The sequence below is a fragment of the Pongo abelii genome, chromosome 10 (genome assembly GCF_028885655.2).
Source record: "Pongo abelii isolate AG06213 chromosome 10, NHGRI_mPonAbe1-v2.0_pri, whole genome shotgun sequence".
NCBI lineage: Eukaryota > Metazoa > Chordata > Mammalia > Primates > Hominidae > Pongo > Pongo abelii.
Genome location: NC_071995.2, coordinates 12,267,900 through 12,292,741, shown reverse-complemented (window position 1 = coordinate 12,292,741; position 24,842 = coordinate 12,267,900). Strand labels below are relative to the sequence as shown.

General features: G+C 40.2%; 1 protein-coding gene and 1 long non-coding RNA gene across 2 annotated transcripts in view; one reads left to right on the top strand and one right to left on the bottom strand.

Annotated features, from left to right (window-relative positions):
• ETV6 (ETS variant transcription factor 6) overlaps positions 1-24,842 on the bottom strand; it is a 285,690-nt gene that overhangs the window by 247,294 nt on the left and 13,554 nt on the right. The gene's annotated exons all lie outside the window — the stretch shown is intronic.
• LOC134759488 (uncharacterized) lies at positions 2,035-3,622 on the top strand. The gene is made up of 2 exons (XR_010135721.1): positions 2,035-2,201; positions 2,892-3,622. It is a non-coding gene; the product is annotated as an uncharacterized LOC134759488 (long non-coding RNA).

The following is a 24,842-nucleotide window of genomic DNA, read 5'->3' as shown; positions in this document are numbered from 1 at the left end:
CTCTCTCCAAGAGATCTCAGTCTTGTCCACACCGACTCCTCTGCCTTTGACCACCCCCTTCTCTCCTTTAACAATTTTCTGTATTTCTTTTCTTTCTTTTTTTTTTTTTTAAGACGGAGTCTTGCTCTGTCGCCCAGGCTGGAGTGCAGTGGCGCGATCTTGGCTCACTGCAAGCTCCACCTCCCGCGTTCACGCCATTCTCCTGCCTCAGCCTCCCGAGTAGCTGGGACTACAGGCACCCGCCACCGCGCCCGGCTAATTTTTTTTGTATTTTTAGTAGAGACGGGGTTTCACCGTGGTCTCGATCTCCTGACCTCGTGATCCACCCGCCTCGGCCTCCCAAAGTGCTGGGATTACAGGCGTGAGCCACCGCGCCTGGCCTCTTTTGCTTTTCTTGATGTTGCAGACATTGGTTCAGATGTCCCATTGCTAGGTTATGTCTTCCACATCACTTAGCAATGTGATCCCTGACAACACAGTCACTAAGCTTCTGTAAAATGGGGAGAAATAGTACCTAGCTCATAAGATTATCTTATTAAATAAGAAAATATATACAAATGCCTCCTTAGCAGAGAGCTGCACAATATATGCGCTTAATTCAAGTTGGCTACAATTATTATTTAACCCCAGGACTAAATTAGTTCTCGGCTTTTCTTCCTAACTCCTCCTCAACGTCTACCAGTGATTCATAGAAGCAGTAGTTTGAAGTAGAATGTTTGTGGTTCCAAAGCAAAAAACATAGTTAACTGTAGCAAAAACTACATTTAGACCAGGGGTTGCCAATCTCTGTAAAGGGCCCAGTTGTAAATGCCTTAGTCTTTGTGGGCCAAGAGACAAAATTGAGAATGTCAGGTAGATACTTACATAACACGAAGAAAAAAAAGTCCACAGTTTTTTATTTTATCAATTCAAAGTGTAATAATAGCCGTTTTAATACAGGTATAATAATGAAAGGCATGGAGTTCTTTTGGGGGGAAAATAACATTTCACTTGGTGTTCAAAGTGTTCTCTCATAAAAATTGACTGCAGATGTTCATCTATTAATGCTGATTTTTTATGAGATTTTACGTACTTCATTTTTGAAATGCCTTTCTACCCAGACAGATACTGCCAAATACTGATACCAACCCATGAGCACATGATTTTACTTGAGTGTATTCATTGCTTAGAAGGCATTTCTAAAATTCTATTAGAATTCTATAAATTCTCTTGATATTTCCCCTTTAGCATGCCATTACATTGCAGATTAATCACTTCCAGTTGAAGGTTAAATGGAAGCTTCTCAGTTGCACAGTTAAGTAAATTTTAAATATGAAAATTTCCTTTGCACTTGCATTGAAATTCAAAAAACACTGTTGGTACTGTAGTTTGAGTTCAGAAAAACATAACTGCTGCAAATTTGTGTTGGAATGGAGATCTTGCTTCTTGTTTTAACTTCTGACAGCATGAGAAGTGTGTAAAACAGCTTGACATTATTTGTGATTCAAACAATGTTAGTTGTGTCAAAATGATTTTACTGCAGTTTCAGTTTTGCATATAAGCTCTATTTTGCCTTGTAGTTTTAGGTTAAATTCATAACGAAACATTATCGAGTCTGTAGTAAAAGCTTATTTGCAGAGCCATTGAGTGTTCAATAACAGTGGTTGAGGGAAGTTCTTCTCATTCATTCGTTTCCATTTGTTGCTTGTTTCTCTCTTCCTTGTTGTCTGAGAACGTTTGGGTAAATTGGATTTTTTTCTTTCATATTCCATTTAAATTACTAGATTGTCTTTTTAGATTTTCTTCTTTATGTTAAATATGGTGGTTGCTTTAGAAATTACAATTTGCATATGTTATTATCACAGGCTACCTTTAAATAATATTATTCTATTTTATGAATCTATAAAAAAGTTACAATGTAATTCCATTTATCCCTCTCCCATCCTCTGTATTGTTGTGTTATATTTTACTTCTACATGTTATAAAATTCATTTTACATTGTATTTTTATGGTATTTAGAAATTTGTAAATATATGCATATAATGAATGTATTAAAATATGTCTCTTTTTAATTTGCCCAGATATTTATTCTTTCTAATACTTTTTTATTCCTTTTTGCAGATCTGGTTTTCCATCTGGTATCTTCCCTTTGGCCTCAAGAACTTCGCTCAGCATAGCCTGTGTGCTGTTTGTTGGAGAAATCTCTCAGCTTTTGTCTGCCTGTAAATGTCTTTATTTCATGTTCACTTTTGAAGGGTATTTTTACTGTATGTAAAATTTTATGTTGACATTTTCTTTTCTTTCAGCACTTTAAACATGTCATTCCTCTTCTGACTTCATATTTTGCTAAAAAAATCACTTGTAGTACATATTTTGGTGCCCCTGTGTACAGTGTACACTTTTTTCTGTAGCTGCTTTTAAGATCTGCTCTTTAAATTAGGTTTTCAGAATTTTGACTATGATGTACACAGGAGTGGTTTTCTTTGCGTTTATCTTTTATTCTCCTTGATGTCAGCTGCAGTTATTAGACCTGTGGGTTGGTATCTTTCATTAATTTTAGAAAATTGTCATTTATTATCTGTTTGAATATTTTTACACCCATTCTGTTTCCTTTTTTTATTCTTAATACAAGTATTAGACCATATATTATTGTTCCATGTATCTCAAATACTCTGTTTCATTTCCTTTTTTTTTTTTTTGAGATCAGCTCAGGCTGGTCTCGAACTCCGGGTCTCAAGCAATCCTCCTGTCTTAGCTTTCAAAGTGAGATTACAGTGCTAGCCACCACACCTGGCTTGTTTCCACTTGAACGCTTTCTACTTATTTCTTTTTAAGTTTCCTTCCTCTGATTTTTTCCAATTTACCGTTAAGCCTATGTAATTCATTATTTACTTTCTTGCTCTGTCTCCCAGGCTGGAGTGCAACGGCATAGTCTCGGCTCACTGCAAGCTCCGCCTCCTGGGTTCATGCCATTCTCCTGCCTCAGCATCCCGAGTAGCTGGGACTGCCACCATGCCCGACTAATTTTTTTGTATTTTTTTAGTAGAGACGGGGTTTCACCTTGTTAGCCAGGACCGTCTCGATCTCCTGACCTCGTGATCCACCCACCTTGGCCTCCCAAAGTGCTGGGATTACAGGAGTGACCCACTGCGCCCAGCCTTATGGTTTCCTTTTTTGACTACAGGTCATATTTTCTTTTTTTGTTTTTTGAAATGGAGTATTGCTCCGTCGCCCAGGCTGGAGTGCAGTGTCATGATCTCAGCTCACTGCAAGCTCCACCTCCCGGGTTCACACCATTTTCCTGCCTCAGCCTCCCGAGTAGCTGGGACTATAGGGGCCTACCACCACGCCCGGCTAATTTTTTTTTTTTTTTTTTTTTGTATTTTTAGTGGAGACGGGGTTTCACCGCGTTAGCCAGGATGGTCTCGATCTCCTGACCTCATGATCCGCCTGCCTTGGCCTCCCAAAGTGCTGGGATTACAGGCATGAGCCACCACGCCTGGCCCATATTTTCTTTTTTTATATGTATCTGTGTGTTTCCATATTTTTTGACTGTGTGCTGGACATTTTTATGTAAAAATACAGTAGACAATGAATTAAATTAAAAAATTAAAAATTAAATTTAAAAAATTTCTTCCAAGAAGGAAGTTGGGGCTCAGTTGATATGATCTGGAGTTGGGCTGGTTTTGGGCTTTGATTCAACTTTAGTTTGATTGAATTTACTATAGGCTTCAAATATTCTGAAGGCAGGATTAGAACTTTTCCTATAAGCAAATATTGCCTTAGAGTTGTTATTCTCACCTTTTCTGCCCTGGTTAGTGTTCTCCTTAGCTTCAGGTCTTAGGGGAAGATCTTTCTGCTCCTGCTCTCCCCTCCCCGCACCAGTCTTTCTTAGCTGACAGCCTGGAGTGCTGGGGATTTTCTATCGGCTCTCTTGCCCCTCTGCAAGTCTTTCTAAGCTAAAACCCCAATGTGTCTCTGAAAGTTTTAATAACTCTTTATTGCCCTTGTTTTTGTGGTCCTACCCCAGGAGTTAGTGAATATCAATGAGAAATGATTGCACGGTGGTATGGTTTTGCTCTGTGCCAGCGGCTCCTGTGGTTTCTAACCTGTTGCATCAGCCACACACTTTAAAATATGTTAAAAGTTAGGCTGCTTTCTCCTTACCATTAATTATGGTGATTCCTCCTCTTTCCACTTCAGTCAGGGATGAGAACTGTGGCTCTTTCCTCTCAATTGAATGATTGTCCCTTTCTGAAGTTTAGTTCACCTGTGTTTCTTTGTGCTTACATATCTCTGATTTTTTTAAACTATAATTATTTAGATTATCTGGTTTGTTTCGGGTGTTAGAGAGTGAATTACGATCTCTTAAGACTTTCTACACACAAACCTGTATGTCTAATCTTCATTCTCCAAAAAGAGTGATGGGGAGGGGCAAAGAGTGGGGAAGGATGAACATTTAAGAACATGTGGAAGTGCCAGTCACGGTGGCTCACGCCTGTAATCCCAGCACTTTGGGAGGCCGGGGCGGGTGGATCACGAAGTCAGGAGTTCAGGACCAGCCTGGCCAAAATGGTGAAACCCCGTCTCTACTAAAAATACAAAAATTAGCCGGGCCTGCTGGCAGACGCCTGTAATCTCAGCTACTTGGGAGGCTGAGGCAGAGAATTGCTTGAACCCAGGAGGCGGAGGTTTCAGTGAGCTGAAATCATGCCACTGCGCTCCAGCCTGGGCGACAGAGCAAGACTCTGTCACAAAAAAATAAAAAAAAAAAAAAAGTGGAGGTGGATGCATTTAATTTGAAAATTTATAGTCGTTATCATATAATGTTATAATTGAAAAATGAAAGTAATTGCATGTTAAACAATACAAACTGCAAAAGCAGATGCCATTGCTATATCTATGCCAGACCAGAAATTCCTCAACCTAATGGGCATGTTTCCTTAAGAAGGGTCTGTCATAACTGATGAAAAGGGAAAGAAGAGAAGTGTGTATGCTTATCCAAATAAGACATGGAGTTTTAAATATTAAGAATTAGTGCCCTAAGCTATATGTTTCCTTTATTATACAGTCATCATACAATCAGAGAAGCAGAAGTGTGTGTGTGTGTGTGTGTGTGTGTGTGTGTGTGTGTGTATTCTGCTTCTTTGATTGCATGCTGACTGACATCATAAAAGAAATATATTTAAGGCAGCCATTTGGGAAGAGAAGATGGATGTAAAGTGGGTGAAACAAATTATAAGCTAGAACTCAAAAGCATGAAGTGGATCTCGTGAGAGTGAACCAAAACCCATATTAATTCTCATTGCCTCTGACCTTGATGGCCTGGGTGTTCTACACAAGCTGGAGTCCTTTGCCGTGGAACTAAACACCCACATACCTGGCCCAGGAGTTGCAGAAGCTGAAGAAGGATCATGTCAAAGGTGGAGTAGTTGCAGCCCCAGTCACTGGCTCATCCCCATGAGGTGAGCCAACAGTTAAATGACCACGTGCATGAGCTAAAAAATGTTTGCTGCTTTATATCTACCCTCCAAATCACTCCAGACTCTCCCTCTGTGGCCCACCATAACTAGAATCATAAAGGGAATTCTGGGAATGTAGTTCAACCTAGCCAAGTTGTCACATTGTAAAGTCACTGCATATACTAATCAACTTTCCATCAGCCCACTCTTTGGCAGCTATATTTTTAGAATATTTCACGATTTTTGTCACATCTTTTTCTACCTGACCTTCAAACTACTGTCTTCCATATGTTTTCTTTATGGCTTTGCCACCTTTCTTACCAATGCCACCGTATTGTTAACCTTCGAATTAATGAACCTCAAAATAAGTTTTGACATATTGATCTCTTCTGTGCTTCATATATTGCCCGTTGCCAACTTTTTCTGTTTTATTCACAGATTCTCCTCTGTATTTCCAGTTATCTTTCTAGAAGTAACAATTTTCTGGTTTGGATTCTTGACATGTCCCTTTTTCCATCACCAAACTTGTGTAGTTCATCTATTTTCACTATTGAATCTTTCATCTCTGCTAAAACACTGTATTAAGTTTCTCTAGAGAAACAGAATCAATAGGATATAGATGGATGGATAAATAGATAGATACATAAGAGGAGATTTATTATGGGAATTAGTTTGTGCAATTATGGAGATTAAAAAGTCCCAAGATGTGCCATCTGCAAGCTGGGGAACCAGGAAACTGGTGGTATAATTGAGTCTGAGTCCAAGGGCCTGAGAAGCAGAGGAGCCAATGGTGTAACTCCCAGTTCAAGGCTGAAGGTCTGAGCACTAGGAGCTTCAATGTCTGAGGTCAGAAAAAGACGGATGTCCCAGCTCAAGAAGAGGAAGACAGAATTTGCCCTTCCTCCACACTTGTGTTCTATTAGGGCTCTCAGTGGGTTGGATGATGCTTACCCACATCGGTGAAGGCAGTATTTTTACTCGGCCTATTGATTCCAATGCTAATCTCTTCTAGAAACGCCCTCGCAAACACACTTCAAGTAGTATTTTACCAGCTACTCGGCCATCTTGGCCCAGTCAATGTGACACATAAAATTAACCATCACAATCCTTACTTCATTATTCCAATTTCTATTTTTAGTCCTTGTTCATATTATTCAAAATTCACACACACACACACACACACACAAACTATGAAACCATTTGTTTTCTGTCAAGTAGTACCTGAAAACTACATCTTTCATGAATTCTTCTCCCATTGCTATAAACAGAAGTTATCCAAAAGATAAGCAGACAGTATGCTGGAGTGGATTTATTGTGTAAGATCCCTTCATTAAGACCTGGGAGGGTCTCCTTTAATCAAAGCTTTAAGAAATGCATTGTTGCTGGGCAGGTTGGTGCACATATGTAGTCCCAGTTACTCAGGACACTGAGGTGGAAGGGTCGCTTAAACCCATGATTTCAAAGCTGCAGTGAGCTATGATTTTGGCACTGCACTCTGACCTGTGCAACAGAGTTAGGGGCTCATCACTAGAAAGAAGAGAGAGAGAGAGCCAGAGACAGAGAGAAAAAGAAAGCAAGAAGAAGGAAAAGAAAGGAGAGAGGTGTGGAGGGGGAGGGAGGGGAGAGGGGAAAAGAGGGAAAGGAAGAAAGAGAAAGAGAAAGAAAGCATTGCTGAAGCAAACACCAGAATCCTTTTGGAGTTCCATAGTAGCCATTCTCTGTAAGCCATTAATGTTGCCACCATCCCACAATTCACTGGGGATAGTGGGATACTGGAGTGAGAGGCACCAAGTGACATCACGTAACTATCTTTACAGCTAGGGACAAGAGAAACATGGTTGTAATAATGGATGGCAGAACTAAAGTGATAATCAGAATGGTTTGTTCTTTGGTGTTGGCTAATTTATTTTGATATCCCTAGAATTAAGGTCCAAGTGGGGAGATCACTTGAGGTCAGGAGTCCGAGACCAGCCTGGCCAACATGGTGAAACTCCGTCTCTACTAAAAAAAACAAAAAAGTAGCCAGGCGTGGTGGTGCGGGCCTGTAATCCCAGCTACTTGGGAAGCTGAGGCGGGAGAATCGCTGGAACCTGAGAGTTGGAGGTTGCAGTGAGCCGAGATTGGGCGACTGCACTCCAGTCTGAGAGACAGACCGAGACTCTGTCTTGAAAATAAAATAAAATAAAATTATGGGTTACTAAAGCCTTACTCGATTTATATACACACAAAAAAGTTCTAGGTGTGGAGTAGAGAAGTAAATTCTCTACTCTGGAGTAAATTCCAGAGCAGTCCTGGATCCTCAGCTGATTGCCACACCTGATCCAGTCCATAGACACAGAGCCCCTTGAATCAAGCGGAAGCAAGGCCCTTTGTGGAAGAATGCTGCTAGACTGCAAAAAATGTATTGTAAATCTTACCATCCTTTCCCAAAGGGATCTGTGGCCACTTATCAGTGTGACTGTACCTTCTGGGAGGGGAAATAAGTAGAATTTGGGAGGATTACTGCACACTAGCACTGTTCCTAGAAACCCAAAATGTCACTGTGGTGCACCAGTCACAGTAGGGCCTTAAGAGGTCAGGAAATAAGTGGAGGTTTTTGCCTGAGTGCAACTCATAGTGGGTCTGGTGGATACCTGAACCCTAGGATTATTTTCCCAATTCTAAAATGCAGAGGTGGAATTCACATAGTCAGCAAATGTCAGATTCCCAAATTGATTCCCCAAATTATGGGCCGTATTAGTCTGTTTTCACACTGCTGATAAAGACATACCTGAGATTGGGTAATTTATAAAGAAAAGGAGATTTAATGGACTCACAGTTCCACAGTGTGGCTGGGGAGGCCTCACAATCATGGAAGAAGGTGAAAAGCATATCTTACATGGCAGCAGACAACAGAGAAAATCAGAACCGAGCAAAAGGGCTTTCCCCTTATAAAACCATCAGGTCTCGTGAGACTTATTCACTACCATGAGAACAGTATGGGGGAAACCACCCCTATGATTCAGGTGTCTCCCACTGGGTCCCTCCCACGACGTGAATTATTGGAGCTACAGTTCAAGATGAGATTTGGGTGGGGACACAGTTAAACCATATTATAGGCAGTAAGGAATTTTATGATAGAAAAGTCCAGGAAGGAGTCCCTAGAACTGTGCCTACCTGCTAAAATAGTAAATCAAAGGCAGTATAGAATTCTTGGAGGGATTGCAGAGAATGTGCTATGATAAAAGGCTTAAAGGATGGATGGTAAAGATTATAACTGCTTTTAATTGTTACGGCCAGCACTACCCCTCCACTGTCCTATTTCGAGCCTTTATCAACCCTGAAGCCCTCTGTTATAATCTAGTCTGAAAAGACATTGATTGCCTCTCAATTCCACAAGTTATTATTCTACTCAATTATGGTGATGCTACGCTGTTGACTGGACTGGATAAGCAAGAAGTAGCAAATAGCCAGAGGACGAGAAATCAACTTCACCAAAGTTTAGGAGCCCTCCACTTCAGTGACTGCCTCCTCTGTTCTGGGACATGGTCAAGATACGTCTTCAAAAGTGAAGAACAAGTTGCTGCATCCAGCCCTACCCCAAAGAAAGAAGCACAACTGCTAGTGGACTTCTAGTTTGCAGTGGGGCCTAACACAAGGGAGGGCTCTTCAACAGGTCCACTCTGTGTGCCAGCTCCTCTGCCCCTGGAGCCCTTTGATACAGAAGATCCACTGATACTTGAAATGTCTCTGACAGATTGGGAGACTGTGTGGGCCCTTGGCTGGATCCTATCTGTGAGTTATAGTATAGACCTTTAGGCCTGGGAAGCAAAGCTATGTGCCACCTTCTGAAGATTAACTTTCTCTTTTTAATAAATAGCTTCTGATTTGCTACTGAACCCTAGAAAAGACTGAATGCTTGACTTTGGACTGCCAAGTTGTTATGCAATATGAACTCCCAGTTATGAACTAGATGTTGTTTGACCCACTAAGCCATAGGTTGGGTGTCCACAGCAGCACTCCAATATAAGTGGAAATAATATATCCAAGATTGGGCTTATGTAGGTCCCAAAGGCATAAGTAAGCTGCATGTGTAACTGGCTCAGATTCCTATGGCTCTTATTCATATTAAATTGGCTTCTCTCTCTCAGTCCACACCCATAGCCTCATGGGAAGTTCTCTATGTCCACTTTACTAAGGAAGAGAAAATTCAGGCCTGATTACAGATGGTTTTTCAAGGCATGCTGGCACCACCTAAAAGTGGACAGCTGCAGCACTGCAGGCCCTCAAGGGGCGCCCTAAGGTACAGTGCTTAAGGGAAATCCTTCCAATGGGCAAAACTGAACATGGATTTGTTTTTTCTACCTGAAATGCTCCTGGAAAAACAATCCTTTCTGAACTTGCAAAATGCCATATACACCCTCATAGTATTCCACACCACATTGCTTCTGACCAGGAAACTAATTTTATGCCAAGTAAATTATAGCAATGGGCTAGAACTCATAAAGTCCACTGGGCTTGTCATGTTCCTCATCATTTTTAGGTAGGTGGTTGATAGGATAGTAGATGGCCCTTTGAAGACTCAGCTGTGGTATCAGCTGGATGGCAACGTGTTGCAGGGCTATAGTAGTGTCTTCCAGGATGCAGTTTTTTTTTTTGGTAGGGAGTTTTGCTCTTGTTGTCCAGGCTGAAGTGCAATGGGGTGATCTCGGCTCACTGCAACCTCCACCTCCTGGATTCAAGCGATTGTCCTGACTCAGCCTCCCAAGTAGCCGGGATTACAGGTATGCACCACCACACCCATCTAATTTTGTATTTTTAGTAGAGATGGGGTTTCACCATGTTGGTCAGGCTGGTCTCAAACTCCTGACCTCAGGTGATCCACCCGCCTCGGCCTCCCAAAGTGCTGGGATTACAGGCATGAGCCACTGCACCCGTCCCAGGATGCAATTTGTTGCACTGAGCACGCAATAACCGTGTGGTGCTTTTTCCCCCCCCAGGTCAGAGAATTAAAGGGAGAAAATGCGATTGGCTCCTCTTGTTACTAACTTTAATGGCCTCGTAGCAAAAATTGGGTTTTCCATCCTCCCAACTTTGTTATCTGCTGTTTTAGAGGTTTTAGTTCCCAAAGGAAGAGTGCCTCTACTGGGAACACAACACCAGTTCTATCAGACTGGAATCTGAGACTGTAATGGGGCCATTTTGATCTCCTTATGCCACTGAACCTACTGGCAAAAAAAAAAAAACGGGCCGGGCACGTGGCTCATGCCTGTAATCCCAGCATTTTGGGAGGCCGAGGCGGGCGGATCACAAAGTCAGGAGGTCGAGACCATCCTGTCTAACACGGGGAAAGCCCATCTCTACTAAAAATGCAAAAACAAAAAACAAAACAAAAAAAACATTAGCAGGGCATGGTGGAGGGCGCCTGTAGTCCCAGCTACTCAGGAGGCTGAGGCAGGACATTGGCGTGAACCTGGGAGGCGGAGCTTGCAGTGAGCCAAGATTGCACCACTGCACTCCAGCCTGGGCAACAAAGCGAGATTCCGTCTCAAAAAAAAAAAAAAAAAAAAGGCAAGGGGAAGGTGCGGCTTACTCTCCTAGCTAGCACAATTGATTCTGATCCTTAAGGGAAAATTGGGTTGCTACTATATGATGGGAGCAGAGAGGAGTATCATTAGAATTGAACAGGTCCTTTGGGGGCACCTCTTTATACTACTTTGATGAAAAGTTGATAGAAAACTGCAACACCCAATACAGCAGGACTGCAAATGTTACAGACCCTTCAGGAATGAAGGTTTGGGTCATCCTCCAGGAAATCTGGGGTGCCTGTTGAGAGCAGAGAATGCTGAGTGGATAGTGGGAAAAGGAAACTCTAAATACCAGCTATGACCATGTGACCAATTTGCAGAAATGAGTCTGGTAGTAGTTATGAGTGTATTTTTTCTTTGATATGAATTTATTTAAATATGTAAGTTTAAACACACACCACCTTTGTTCGTCTTTTATTTTTTCTCTCATTCTGCTATCTAACATAACGTATTAACTTTATCCATTAGTATTTAAGTTACAGCATACCAAAGGGGGAATGAGAGTGAGCCAAAAGATAAATCGACATCATCCAAAGATGGATCTCATTTGTGTATCCTGTAGGGCAGTGGTCCCAACCTTTATGGCACCACGGACCAGTTTTGCAGAAGACAATTTTTCTACAGACCAGGGGGTGGGGGTGACAGTTTTAGGATGATTCAAGCGCATTACATTTATTGTGCACTTAATTTCTCTCATTATTACATTGTAGTATATAATGAAATAATTATACAACTCAGCATAATGTAGAATCAATGGAAGCCCTGAGCTTGTTTTCCTGCAACTAGACAGTCCCATCTGGAGGTGATGGGAGACAGTGACAGATCATCAGGCATTAGATTTTCATAATGAACATGCAACCTAGAGCCCTTGCATGTGCAGTTCACAATAGGGTTCATGCTCCTGTGAGAGTCTAACGCCATGGCTGATCTGACAGTAGGCAGAGCTCAAGCACTAATGCTAGCTTGCCCACTGCTCACCTCCTGCTGTGCAATCCGGTTCCTAACAGGCCATGGTCCAGTACTGGTCCGTGGCATGGGGGTTAGGGGTCCCTGCTGTAGGAGACTGGATCAATATCTTTTTAGGTATATGAAGGCCTGTTCCATCTTAAGTGGAAACATACTTTTGCTATTATCTTTATCTGGAAGTGGTTAAAAGAGGATATGTAGTTACCAAATTGAAAAAGAGGGACTACACTGAATTGCTACGACATTTTCCATAATTCCCTTTCTCTTGTGATTCTGAATGAGAGTTGGCCGAAAGAGGAGCCTGCATGAAATCTGGAAGGCAGAAGTAGAGTGGTGGCTTTCAGAAGTTTCTGGCAGTCGGATGTAGTGATGGATGCAGAGGTCCCCATTGGAATCAAGCTTGTCCTCACTCTCCTTAAATTTCATGTTCAGCCCTCAGAGGCAACAGTTTTCCATAGACCTCTCTAAGAGCTGCCTTTCTGTAGTCCCATTTGGGCAGCTGGATATGACTGGCCTCTTGGGTTTCCTTGCATGTTTCAACTTGTCACCTTGTGCCAATATTTTCAGGTGATTCATTACTGACTGCTCAGTGGTATAGTTCATATAGGAAAGGCATGATAAATCCTTGATTTTTTTTCTCTTTATTTAAATAGTTCCCTACCATCTTCCCAAGGTGATCAACTAGCTTTTCCCCCAAATATCTAAACTCATGAATTGAAACATATTTGATCTGTTTTCAGTGTGTTGCAATTAATGCCCTTATTAGTGTTCTAATTGGCCCTCCTTGGCCACCTCTCAAGTTTTAATATATAATAGTTTTGTTATTTGGTATATAGTATCCTTAAATTTCCATCATTATTTCTCCTTTCACCCATGCATTATTTAAAAATATAGTTTCCTTTTAAATTTTCAAGAGTGTGGGATTATTTATTTTTTATTGGCTCCATATTTTATTGCATTATGTTTCAAAGATTGTTGTTGTTTGATGCTGATATTTTGAACATTGCTAAAGTACCTTATGGCCATGTACAGAGGTCAACAAATTCTTCTGTAAGGAGCCAGATAGTAAATATTTTTTAAGTTTCATTCATTTTTTTCACCTTACTAATTTTTTACTTTACATAATTTGATACCATTAATACTATCTTATTAGACACATATAAGTTTAGAATTTTTACATCTTCTTGGTGAACTGAGCATTTAAAAATTGTTATGAGTGTCCCTTTTTATACCTAATAATTTTTTAGTCTGAATATTTATATGTTTCTGATAAAAACGCAGCCACATTGGCTTTCTTTTAGTTATATCTGCTTATTACATCCTTTTCTTGTCTTCTAAATTTCAAGCTTTATTTTTTCTAACATTTAGGTGGGTCTCTTCTGAACAACATATAAGTAGATGTTAAAGATCTATTATGACATTACTTGCTTTTTGAGTGTTGTGATTATAGATTTATTTGGATTTGTTTATACTACATCACTTTAAAATTTGTATTTGTCTCACTTTTTCTGTTTCTCTTTTATCCTTTTATGGAAGTGACAGTAATGATCAGCAAATATTTCTTGTCTGCCCTACATGACACTTGCATTTAGAGGAGGCAACATGAATGATCCTGGGCAATAGGAATGAAAGTGACATGTGTCACTTCTGGTCCAAGGCTGAGTTTGAATTTGGGGTCTCTACGTGTTCTTTTATCGTGTTGCAACAACTTACAACATGCTGAATGGAAAAGCCTCCATCAATCAAGCCCTTCAATGACTGTGTGCAGCAGAGTCTCCTACCAGCCTGCACTGGTATGCGGCAAGAGTGAGAAATAAATTTTCTGTTATGTTGGGTGAGTACTGAAGTTAATTTATCATCACAGCATAATGTAGCCTATTGTGACTAATATGTTATCTTGAAATCTTTGGAATGACTGGTTTTTAAAGTCTTCTTTCCCCTTTTTTCCCTTGATTTGGAATGTATTTGGTCTATTTCTATTTACTCTGTGGTTAGTGTGGGCAGAAGGAGGGGTAGGTGGGAGATTTCCATTACTGCTTGTAAGCCCAACATGGAATTTTTTTTTTTTTTTTTTTTTTTTTTGAGATGGGGTCTCGCTCTGTCGCCCAGGGTGGAGTACAGTGGTGCGATCTCGGCTCACTGCAAGCTCTGCCTCCCGGGTTCATGCCATTCTCCTGCCTCAGCCCCCCGAGTAGCTGGGACCACAGGCGCCTGCCACCACGCCTCGCTAATTTTTTTGTATTGTTAGTAGAGACGGGGTTTCACCGTGTTAGCCAGGATGGTCTCGATCTCCTGATCTCGTGATCCGCCCGCCTTGGCCTCCCAAAGTGCTGGGATTACAGGCGTGAGCCACCGCGCCCGGCCCCCAACATGGAATTAAAAGTAGGTTTTATTCAGTATCTAATTGTTTTTATTTGTATTATTGTGCCCTTCAGAGTGGTACACCGTGCTACTGAAAATGGAATCCCTTTTCCTTTTTCTTGCAGATAACACAGATACCCACCATCAGTCTCCTTTCACATATGAGACAGGTTCCTAGTGCCTAAGCCAAAATTCTATGGCCAGATGTGTTCCTGATTTCGGATATTTTGGATTTAGAAAGGCCATATAGTACACTTCCAAGTCAAACACTCAAATAGTTCAGCAGCCAAATGTGTGAAGAGGATAAATACAAATAATTAAATATCCTGCAGTAGTTTACATCAGGTTCTGCCACTCAATTGGTTATGAAAAAAACTTGTTTTTAATATTTTTTTGGGATTGCAGATATGGGATTCTTGACCTATATTTCTTTAAATAAGCTACAAAATAATTTATTCACTTATTGATTTGTAAATTGCATTCCAGTCCTAAGGATGAATTCTCATCACTTTAGTGGAAATCTGTGTTTTCCAAGGCTCTTTAGCAGCAATTCATTTCATATTAGTTTTTACCAACACTATCAGGGTCCCCACAGAGAGGTTATTTCCTCATGACCCCATTCCTGCATCATGTTTATTGATTATAAAATTTAATTTTGAGGACTGGCATGGTGGCTCACACCTCTAATTTCAGCATTCTGGGAGGTGGAGGTGGGAGGGTTGCTTGAGGCCAGGAGTTGGAGACCAGCCTTGGCAACATAGCAAGACCCCATTTCTACAAAAAATTTAAAAAATTAGCTGGGGTTGGTGATGCACACCTGTAGTCCCACCTACCTGGGGGGCTGAAGTGGGAGGATCACTTGAGGTGAGGAGTTCAAGGTTGCAGTAAGCTATGATTGCACCACTGCACTTCAGCCTGGGTGACAGAGTGAGACCCTGTCTCTTAAAAAAATTAATTTTGAATATAAAATTTAAAGGATATTTATTACGTTAATATGTTTTCATAACAGATTGACTAGAAAAGTAAAAAGATCTGGAAGCTATAGCATATGAAGAAAATTTGGAGAAACCAAATATGCTATAGAGTAGAATGTCATGGTGAATGCCAAGTATAGTACAGACTTTTCAAATTATGTAACTTGAGAGGCTTCTTATTCTAATCTTCTATCCAATAAGAATCTCAACCTAAAGACCTCTCAGTAAATAATCACTGCTCTCTCCTGGAATACCTGAGCTCACTACTTTTTAAGGCAAACCTCCACAATGTTTTCATTGCAAAATTAATAGCTAGGTAGTTTTTCCTTATGTACCCTTCACACCAATCCCTCTAGAACACATGCATACATCTTGTTTTCTCCAGGTTAAATATACTCAGTTCTCTGAAAATATACAAGGGTGGAAATGTTCAAATCTGCAAATTTCAGAATACCCCAAAGTGGACATGATAAAGTGACAGACTAGCACTCACTCTAAGAAAGAATTTTTCTGTTTTTTTTGTTGTTGTTGTTTTTGTTGTTTTGTTTTTTTGTTTTTTTTTTTTTGAGATGGAGTTTCGCTCTTGTTGCCCAGGCTGGAGTGCAGTGGCACAATATCGGCTCACAGCAACTTCCGCCTCCTGAGTTCAAGTGATTCACCTGTTCAGCCTCCCGAGTAGCTGGGATTACAGGCATGCGCCACCATGCCCGGATAATTTTTTTTTTTTTTAATTTTTTTAGTAGAGATGGGGTTTCTCCATGTTGGTCAGGCTAGTCTCAAACTGCCGACCTCAGGTGATCCACCCGCCTTGGCCTAACAAAGTACTGGGATTACAGGGATGAGCCACTGTGCCCGGCCAAGAAAGGATTTTTCTAAGTTGAGCTTTTCAATAATAAAGCATGTGCCTTTCTAGACCTGGGAACATCTCACTATTGGTAACAAAACAGAGTGGGTAACCATTTGATCTGAAGAAGACATTTCTGCTATAGGATAAAGATACAGCTTTCTGACTTGTAAGTTCCTCCGCACTTGCCAAGTTGTACAATTATTTGATTCCAAATGGTTGGGAAATGATGAAACAAAACTTCTTTTCTAGTCTTCTTCCTTTGTCCCTTAACGAATAATTAACCTCATATTAAATTATCCTTCCTAAGAAAGGATCTGAGTTTGTTATACTGAGGTTTTTTTTTTTTTTTAAGAAGTGAATACATTACTAGCTTCCTAGTCAGTTTGAACTTAAAAGGCAATTTTTACAAAATTCCCAGCAGAGGTGCCAAATATTGATTCAGTGGTTGCCAGACCGAATGTGTGTCTTGTGGTAATCTGTAGTAAAGTATATTTTAGAAGTCAAACTAGACTTAAAAAAGCTTTAAAAAAATATTTTGGATTGGCCTAGGTATGATTGTATGATTGTTACTGAGAATGATTCTTGTGAGACAATATTGCTTTGTTGTCAGAAATACTGTTACCAAAGGCAGATATAATATAGAATATTTGTAATTACATAGAAAGGCATCACAAAGGGCAACAGTCTACCACCACACACAAATCTTATTAGGCACAAAATAAAATACTGTAGAAGTCTTATATGACATGATCTGAACTGGTATAGTCAACAATCGATTAATAGAAAAATTCACTAAAATAATACACACACATATCTTGAACATTGTGTTTTACCTTAAAACATCTAAATATATGTTTTTTAATGTAGGGCCAAAGCTTTTTGAAGAGATTTATTTTATTTTTTATTTTTAGCATGGGTCTGCTGATTATAGTGACACATCTTTTTTTCATAAACTACATCCATAATTCATGGTCTGTGACTTCTAAGCTTGAGTTTCTTTAAAGTGAATCAAGGACTTCAAAACGCACGTAAAGCAATTAGAGCACAGAATCTTAGGCATTGCGTTTTTCTTTTGCCAATCTTTTATAGCTGCCTCCCCACAACTAAATCAACAAGCTATTTCTACTACTTACCCTTTTTCAATCTTTGCAATGTGTTGAAATTAGTTTTCAAAGAAACCATGACACTGTTTTTTTACACAATTTTGTCAGTTCATTCATTAATTTGGATAATTAAAATAACAAGTACAATAAGCAGACAGCATTCTGGGAACACATAAGGATGCTTGGTGTATATACCGTTCTGGGAACACATAAGGATGCTTAATGTATACATAAAGCATAACTGGAGGGAGTGGAGGTGCCCAGGGCATACTAGGAGCAGCCTCCCAACAGCTGGCTTGAGTGTGCCACAGACACATTACTGTGTTTTACAGAGGACATGAAAAGCATGGCTCAGTCTAAAGAGTATGTTAAGAGGAGTTGTTGTTTTTGTTTCTTAAGAGCACTACTATAGTGTCCCAAAACACAACACAGGGGTTATGCCATGGTTGCAGCTAGCCCATAGGGTACCTCTGTGTGAGTTAGAAGAAAGTAACCCACAAGCTCAGGGTTTGGTGAGGGAAGCATGGGGTAGATTTCAGCCTTCATTGGTCCACTTGGCAGGGTGCCACTTAAGCCAGTTCTTTTGTGTAGGGCACCACTCAAAGAACTGACACAGCAGCCCTGGCTCCTGGGACAGCAGAGGGATTATGATTCGGGGAAGGAGAGAGAAGCTGATCTGTATTCATGCATGAAAAGATGGGGCACAGAAGCAGGAAGAAGGCAGGAGAGCTGAACTGTAGGGCAGGAAGGCTTCACTCCTGGAAGAAACTCCACACAGGTTTCATGACAACAAATACAGACCATCTTGCCTAGCCAACTGGCAGATCGTCCTTGCTGGGGGAGAAAGTTCCTTAGCAAAGCAGCCAGTGTATTCTGTATTAATTTTTACCACAATTTCCTGGACTGCATCCTTTTCCATCTCCTCTACAACTACTATTCCCAACCCTACGCCAAGAAGGTCACTCAGTCTACTTTAAGAACTCTCCTTACTGACCTTGGAGGCTTTTCTGCTCCTTCCAACAATTTCCCTACCTATTAAGTGATATCTGGAGCTCCTTTAATAGATAGACAGGATCTTTCCTTTTAGAATTCATTATTTAAAAAAATGAAAATGCTTGATTGAAAGAACATTGTGAAGTTTATTCATACTCAAGTGTAAGCAGTCAATGAATTAACCAACACACATGACTGACAAGGAAAATAAATTAAAGAGCAGGTATCTGAAGGTGAAGGGAGAAGGCCAGAAACAGGACGGTATAGAAGTCAAACTAGATGTGGCTGGGTGCAGTGGTTCATGCCTGTAATCTCAGAATTTTGAGAGTCCAAAGCTGGTGGATTGCATGGAAAGCTGGATAACATGGCAAGACCACATCTCTACAAAGAATAAAAAAATAGCTGGGTGTTGTGGCATGCACCCATAGTCCCAGCTACTTGGGAGGCTGAGATGAGAGGATTGCTTGAGCCTAGGAGGTGGAGGCTTCAGTGAGCTGTGATTGCACCACTGCATTCCAGCCTGGGCAACAGAATGAGATCCTGTCTCAAAAACAAAGAAAGAAATAAATCAAACTAAAACCTCTCAGTTTTAGATCCTATTATCTTCAACTAAGCCTGGACAAAGAGAAGTTGATTTCTTTCGTTTTATAGTTTTAGGCCCTATGATACCACTAAAACTTCAATGAGCCTACAAGATTTTTTTAAACATATGCAATGTTAATACAAAGCAACTAATTATAAAGTAGTTCATTAACTAATCTATAAGTGTATTTAAAAAAACCTGTAGAACTTTTAACACCGAAAGTTCCACTTCCCTTGGCTGTCCGCACTCTGAGCTAGTCTCGGTATGTACATTCCTCATGTGGAAATTACTCCTGCTGTTTATGTGACCATCCTTGTCTTAGCACTTGTGGTCTTTAGCTTTATTTCAACTCAGGTCATTTCATGGTTGGAATACTCCTTGTATGTGTACACACCATTCTCACATCTCATAAAATTCAATGGCAAATATTTGCACCATTCCAAAAATAATATGTCATCCTGTTGAATATCTTTTAAAAATTTACTATGCCAAATACTAGGGCAACTCAGCTTATGATTTTCCTCCTTAGCTTAAATTAAATTAGTGTGTTTATAGCTATTAGGGACATAGAGATCATCTGTCCAGTGGCTTGCTCAGTGGTTCTCAAGCTTTACTGGATGCCACCAAGAGAGCTTGTTAAGACATAGATTGAAGGACACCATCCTGAGTTTCTTTTCCTTTCTTTTCTTTCTTTTTTTGAGATGGAGTCTGGCTCTGTTGCCCAGGCTGAAGTGCAGTAGTGCGATCTCGGCTCACTGCAACCTCCGCCTCCTGAGCTCAAGCAATTCTCCTGCCTCAGCCTCCCGAGTAGCTGGGATTACAGGTGCACACCACCACACCCAGCTAAGTTTTGTATTTTTAGTAGAGATGGGGTTTTGCCATATAGGCCAGGCTGGTCTTAAACTCCTGACCTCAGGTGATCTGCTCACCTCAGCCTCCCAAAGTGCTGGGATTACAGGCATGAATCACCACACTCGCCCCAAGTTTCTGACTCTGTAAGTCTAGGAAGGCAGCTAAAATGTGCATTTCTAATGTGTTCCCTGGTGATGCTGATGATTTTGGTCTGGGGATAACCCTTTGAGAATCAGCCCAATTCCTCACCTCATGGCTGAAATTGAGCCTTAGAGAATTGAATTGTTTGTCCTGGAGTGACCCAACCCATCAGCGACACAGCCAAGACATACACCCTACTCTGCTCACTTTTGTATGTGAATTACACACATATCCAATTGTTTCTTCTGAGGTTTATTAACAGTCCACATTACTGCCTCCCTGTTGTTTTGGCACTGGTCAGGATCTTAAATAAAACTCTGCGACTTCTGTCTATTAATCTTTGTAGTAAACTTACACAATAATTTTTGGTATAAATCCTGCTGTCTTGCAGCAGTACCAGGCCTGGATCCTTCCTCTCCTGAAGCAAGAGTCTTGTGCCATCTGTTCATTTTTCTTTCTAGAAAACTTTTTGCTGAACTCTTAAATAACAAATTCTTTGTAAAATTCTCCAGTTTGCATTTTGGGTTAAAAGTTTTTTTATTGATGCATAATAATTGTACATACTTATGGAATACATATATTTTGATACATGGATACAATGTGTAATGATCAAGGTATTTAGGAAATCTACCTTGAACATTTATCATTTCTTTGTGTTGGGAACATTTTAAATCTTCTCTACTAGCTGCTTTGAAATATACAATGTATTGTTAACTATAGTTGCCTTACTGTGCTGCCAAACACTAGAACTTTTTCCTTCTGTCTGACTGTATGTTTGTACGTATTAACCAACCTCTCTTCATCCTTGCATTCTCCACCTTCCAAGTTTCTGGTAACAGTCATTCTTCTATTCTCTGTCTCCATGAAATCAACTTTTTAGCTCCCACATACGAGTGAGAACATGTGTTATTTGTCTTTTTCTTTTCTTTTTTTTTTTTTTTTGAGACGGAGTCTGGCTCTGTCGCCCAGGCTGGAGTGCAACGGCGCGACCTTGGCACACTGCAAGCTCCGCCTCCTGGATTGACGCCATTCTCCTGCCTCAGCCTCCGGAGTAGCTAGGACTACAAGAGCCCGCCACCACGCCCAGCTAATTTTTTAATGTTTTTAATAGAGACGGGGTTTCACCGTGTTAGCCAGGATGGTCTCGATCTCCTGACCTGGTGATCCACCCGCCTCGGCCTCCCAAAGTGCTGGGATTACAGGCGTGAGCCACCGCGCCCGGCCTTTTTCTTTTTCAAGACAAGATCTCACTCTGTTGCCCAGGCTGGAGTGCAGCAGTGCAATCAAAGCTCACTGCAGCCTCAACCTCTTGGGCTCAAGTGATCATCCCACCTCAACCTCCCAAGTAGCTGAGACTACAGGTGTGTGGCACCATGCCTAGCTAATTTTTTTATTTTTTTGTAGAGATGGGGTTTCATTATGTTGCCCAAGCTAGTCTCGAACTCCTGGACTCAAGCAATTCTTCCACCTTGGCCTCCCAAAGTGTTGTGATTATAGGAGTGAACCACCACACCCAGGAATATCTGTTTTTCTCTTCCTGACTTATTTCACTTAACATAATGACCTTCAGTTTCATCTGTGCTGCTGCAAGTGACAGGATTTCATTCTTTTTAAAGGCTGAATAGCTAGGCATGGTGCCACACACCTGTAGTCCCAGCTACTTGGGAGGTTGAGGTGGGATGATCACTTGAGCCCAGGAGGTTGAGGCTGCAGTGAGCTTTGATTGCACTACTGCACTCCAGCCTGGGCAACAGAGTGAGATCTTGTCTTGAAAAAGAAAGAAAGACAGACAAATAACACATGTTCTCACTCATATGTGGGAGCTAAAAAGTTGATTTCATGGAGACAGAGAATAGAAGAATGACTGTGTATATATACCACATTTTCTTTATCCACTCATCCACTGATGAAGGCAGTTTGATTCCAAATCTTAGCTATTGTGAATAGTGCTGCAATAAGCATGGAGGTGTAGGTATCCCATGGATATACTGATTTATTTTCCTTTGGATAAATATTCAGTAGTGGGATTACTAAACCATATGGTAGTTCTATTTTTAATTTTTTGAGGTAACCCCAAACTGTTTTCCATAGTGGTTATACTAGCTTACATTCCTACCAACATTGCCTAAGAGTTCCCTTTTTTCTGCATGCTGATTAACATTTGTTTTTTGTCTTTTTGATAATAGCCATTCTAACTGGAGTGAATGATTTCTTATTGTAATTTTGATTTGTGTTTTCCTGATGATTAGTGATATTGAACATTTTTCGTATAACTTTTAGCCATTTATATGTCTGCTTTTGAGAAATGTCTATCCAGATCTTTTGCCCACTTTTTAGTTGGATTATTTATATTTTTGCTGTTAAATTGTGTGAGTTCCTTGTATATTTTGGAAATTAGACCCTTGTTGGATGAATAGTTTGCAAATAGTTTTTTCTATTCTACAGGTTGTCTCTTCAATCTATTGATTGTTTCCTTTGCAGTAAAGAAGTTTTTAGCTTAATATAGTCCCACTTGTCTATTTTTGTTGTTGTTGCCTGTGTTTTGGAGGTCTTAGCCATAAAATCTTTGCCTAGACTGATGTTCTGGAGTGTTTCCCCTATGTTTTCTTCTAGTAGTTTTATAGTTTCTGCTCTTAGGTTTAAGTTTTTAACCCATTTTGAGTCAATTTTTGTATAGGGTGAGAGACAGGGGTCCAGCTTTATTTTTCTGCATATGGTTACCCAGTTCCCAGCACCATTTACTGAAGATAGTGTCCTTTTCCCAATGTGTTTAGTGTCTTTGTAAAAACCAGTTGGCTATAAATACGTGGATTTACTTCTCGGTTCTCTCTATTCTGTTCCAGTGGTCTATGTGTCTGTTTTTATATCAATTCCATGCTGTTTTGGCTACTGTAGTTTTGTAGTGTACTTTAAAGTTAGGTAGTGTAATGCCTCCAGCTTTGTGCTTTTTGCTTAAGTCTTCACTGCTTTGGCTATTCAGGGTCTTTTGTGGTTCCATATGATTTTTAGGATTTAAAAAAAAAATCTGTGAAGAATGTCATTGATATTTTGGTAGGAATTGCATTAAATCTGTAGGTTGCTTTGGATAGTATGTTCATTTTAGCAATATTAATTCTTTCGATCCATGAGCATGGGATATCTTTTCATTTGTTTGTTTCCTCTTCAATTTCTTTCATTAGCGTTTTGTAGTTTTCCCTGTAGAGGTCTTTCACCTCCTTGATTAAATCTATTCCTAGATATTTTATTATTTTTGTAGCTATTGTAAATGTGATTATTTTCTTGATTTTCTTTTCAGCTACTTTGTTATTGGTATACAGAACACCACTGATTTTTGTATGTTGATTTTGTATCCTGCAACCTTACTGAATTTATCAGTTCTTAGAGGTTTTTTTTTTAAATTGGAGTCTTTAGGTATATATCTATATCTATATATATATATAAAATCATGTCATCTGCAAAGAGAGACAACTTGACTTCCTCTTTTCCAATGTGATGCCTTTTTTTTTTTCTTTCTTTCTCTTGCTTGATTGCTATGGCTAGGACTGCATTTTGGTTTTCTAGGGAAGACAAATAACTTTTTTTCCTTCTACCCCATAGATTCTATGGCTGAGGCCCCGGAAATTAAACTGACAAAACATACATTAACAAGAGGAAAAAAACAGTTTAATTATGTGCATACACATGGGAGTATCACAAAGAAAAGAGACTCAAGGAGATCCAGATGATTGAAGCTTATATAGCATCTCAGACTTAAACAAAGGGAAAGGGGTTTGGGGCTTCTGAGTGGAGAAGACAAGTCCTGAGAAAGTAAGGCAGGAAATGTATACTTGTATGTAAATAAGGGTTACGCAGGTAAGAGTGTCTCAGGTGATGGGTTATCCCCGGGCCTAGCTCTCTTTCTGGTACAGAGGAATCTTCACAAAGAGAAATTTACTTTATAAATGTAAATTTCCTTTACGAAAGGGGAAATTTATATTCTGCTTTTAGGCAGGTAGGGGACAGAAAGAGCCTTTCCTGTGTCTGTTGGTTCTCAATTGCTTTTAGCTCAAAATAATCCATATATTGGGTGGCATATTCTGGAACCCTTTATCCCACCCTTTGAAACTTTCTTTTTCTCAGGATGTTTCATACATCAAAAGCCAAGTTTGTAGCTGTTGAGAGAGATTCGGATTAGGTGTTGCAAGATAAGAGATCTGCAAAGGGAAGGAAAACAGATTGGAACAAAAGTGAGTAAGCAGAAAAGGACAAATTTAAACACATTGCCCCATCTCACTGAACCAGTCTCTCAGTCCTGGGAATAGCTTACATTCCTACCAACAGTGTATAAGAGTTCAGTTTACTCAGACAATTGTATCTCATCTCAAGAGATTGTGTTGCCAGACGGAATAGGGTGCCCACCTGTTAGGTCTCTATATGGTGCTATAAGGCATTTAATAAGGACCTTTCTATGGAAACAAAAGAAAACCAAAGGTTAATAGATAGAACTGTTTATAAACCCAGTTTCTGAGGCCAGAGGGCAATCAGTTGAGAAGATTTCTGAATGTTGGGCTCAAAGCATCTCTAGGTGGTGGAAGGAGGATGGGCCGTGGCAGTCTGAAGTATTTCCGGGTTTGTGGTTTGAACGTCTCTGGGGATGGCATATACAATGTGACAGTTATGGTTATTTCTCAGAGCAGAGCACGGAAGGGCGCAGTTTCAGCTTGCAGGGCTTTTTCTGGGTAGGGTCAATACGGATCTAGGCAGTCAGGGTTTAGTTCCCAGTGGTGCCAAATCAGGTGAGATTAAAATCAGAAATGTTAATTACTGACAAAATGCAAAACACAGCAGGAGTCAGTTTACAGACAGGTTAAAAAAGCTGAAAGGCAGTGAACACAGCTAGAATTTGACAGTCCACAAGGGTGTGCTATAGTTTTCAATTGAAACAGCATAGTTCTCTCTACAATCACCCCTATTTCTATGAAAGATAATCAAAGTAAGACTATTTTTGTTGTAAAATAAGTCTAATCTCATTGAG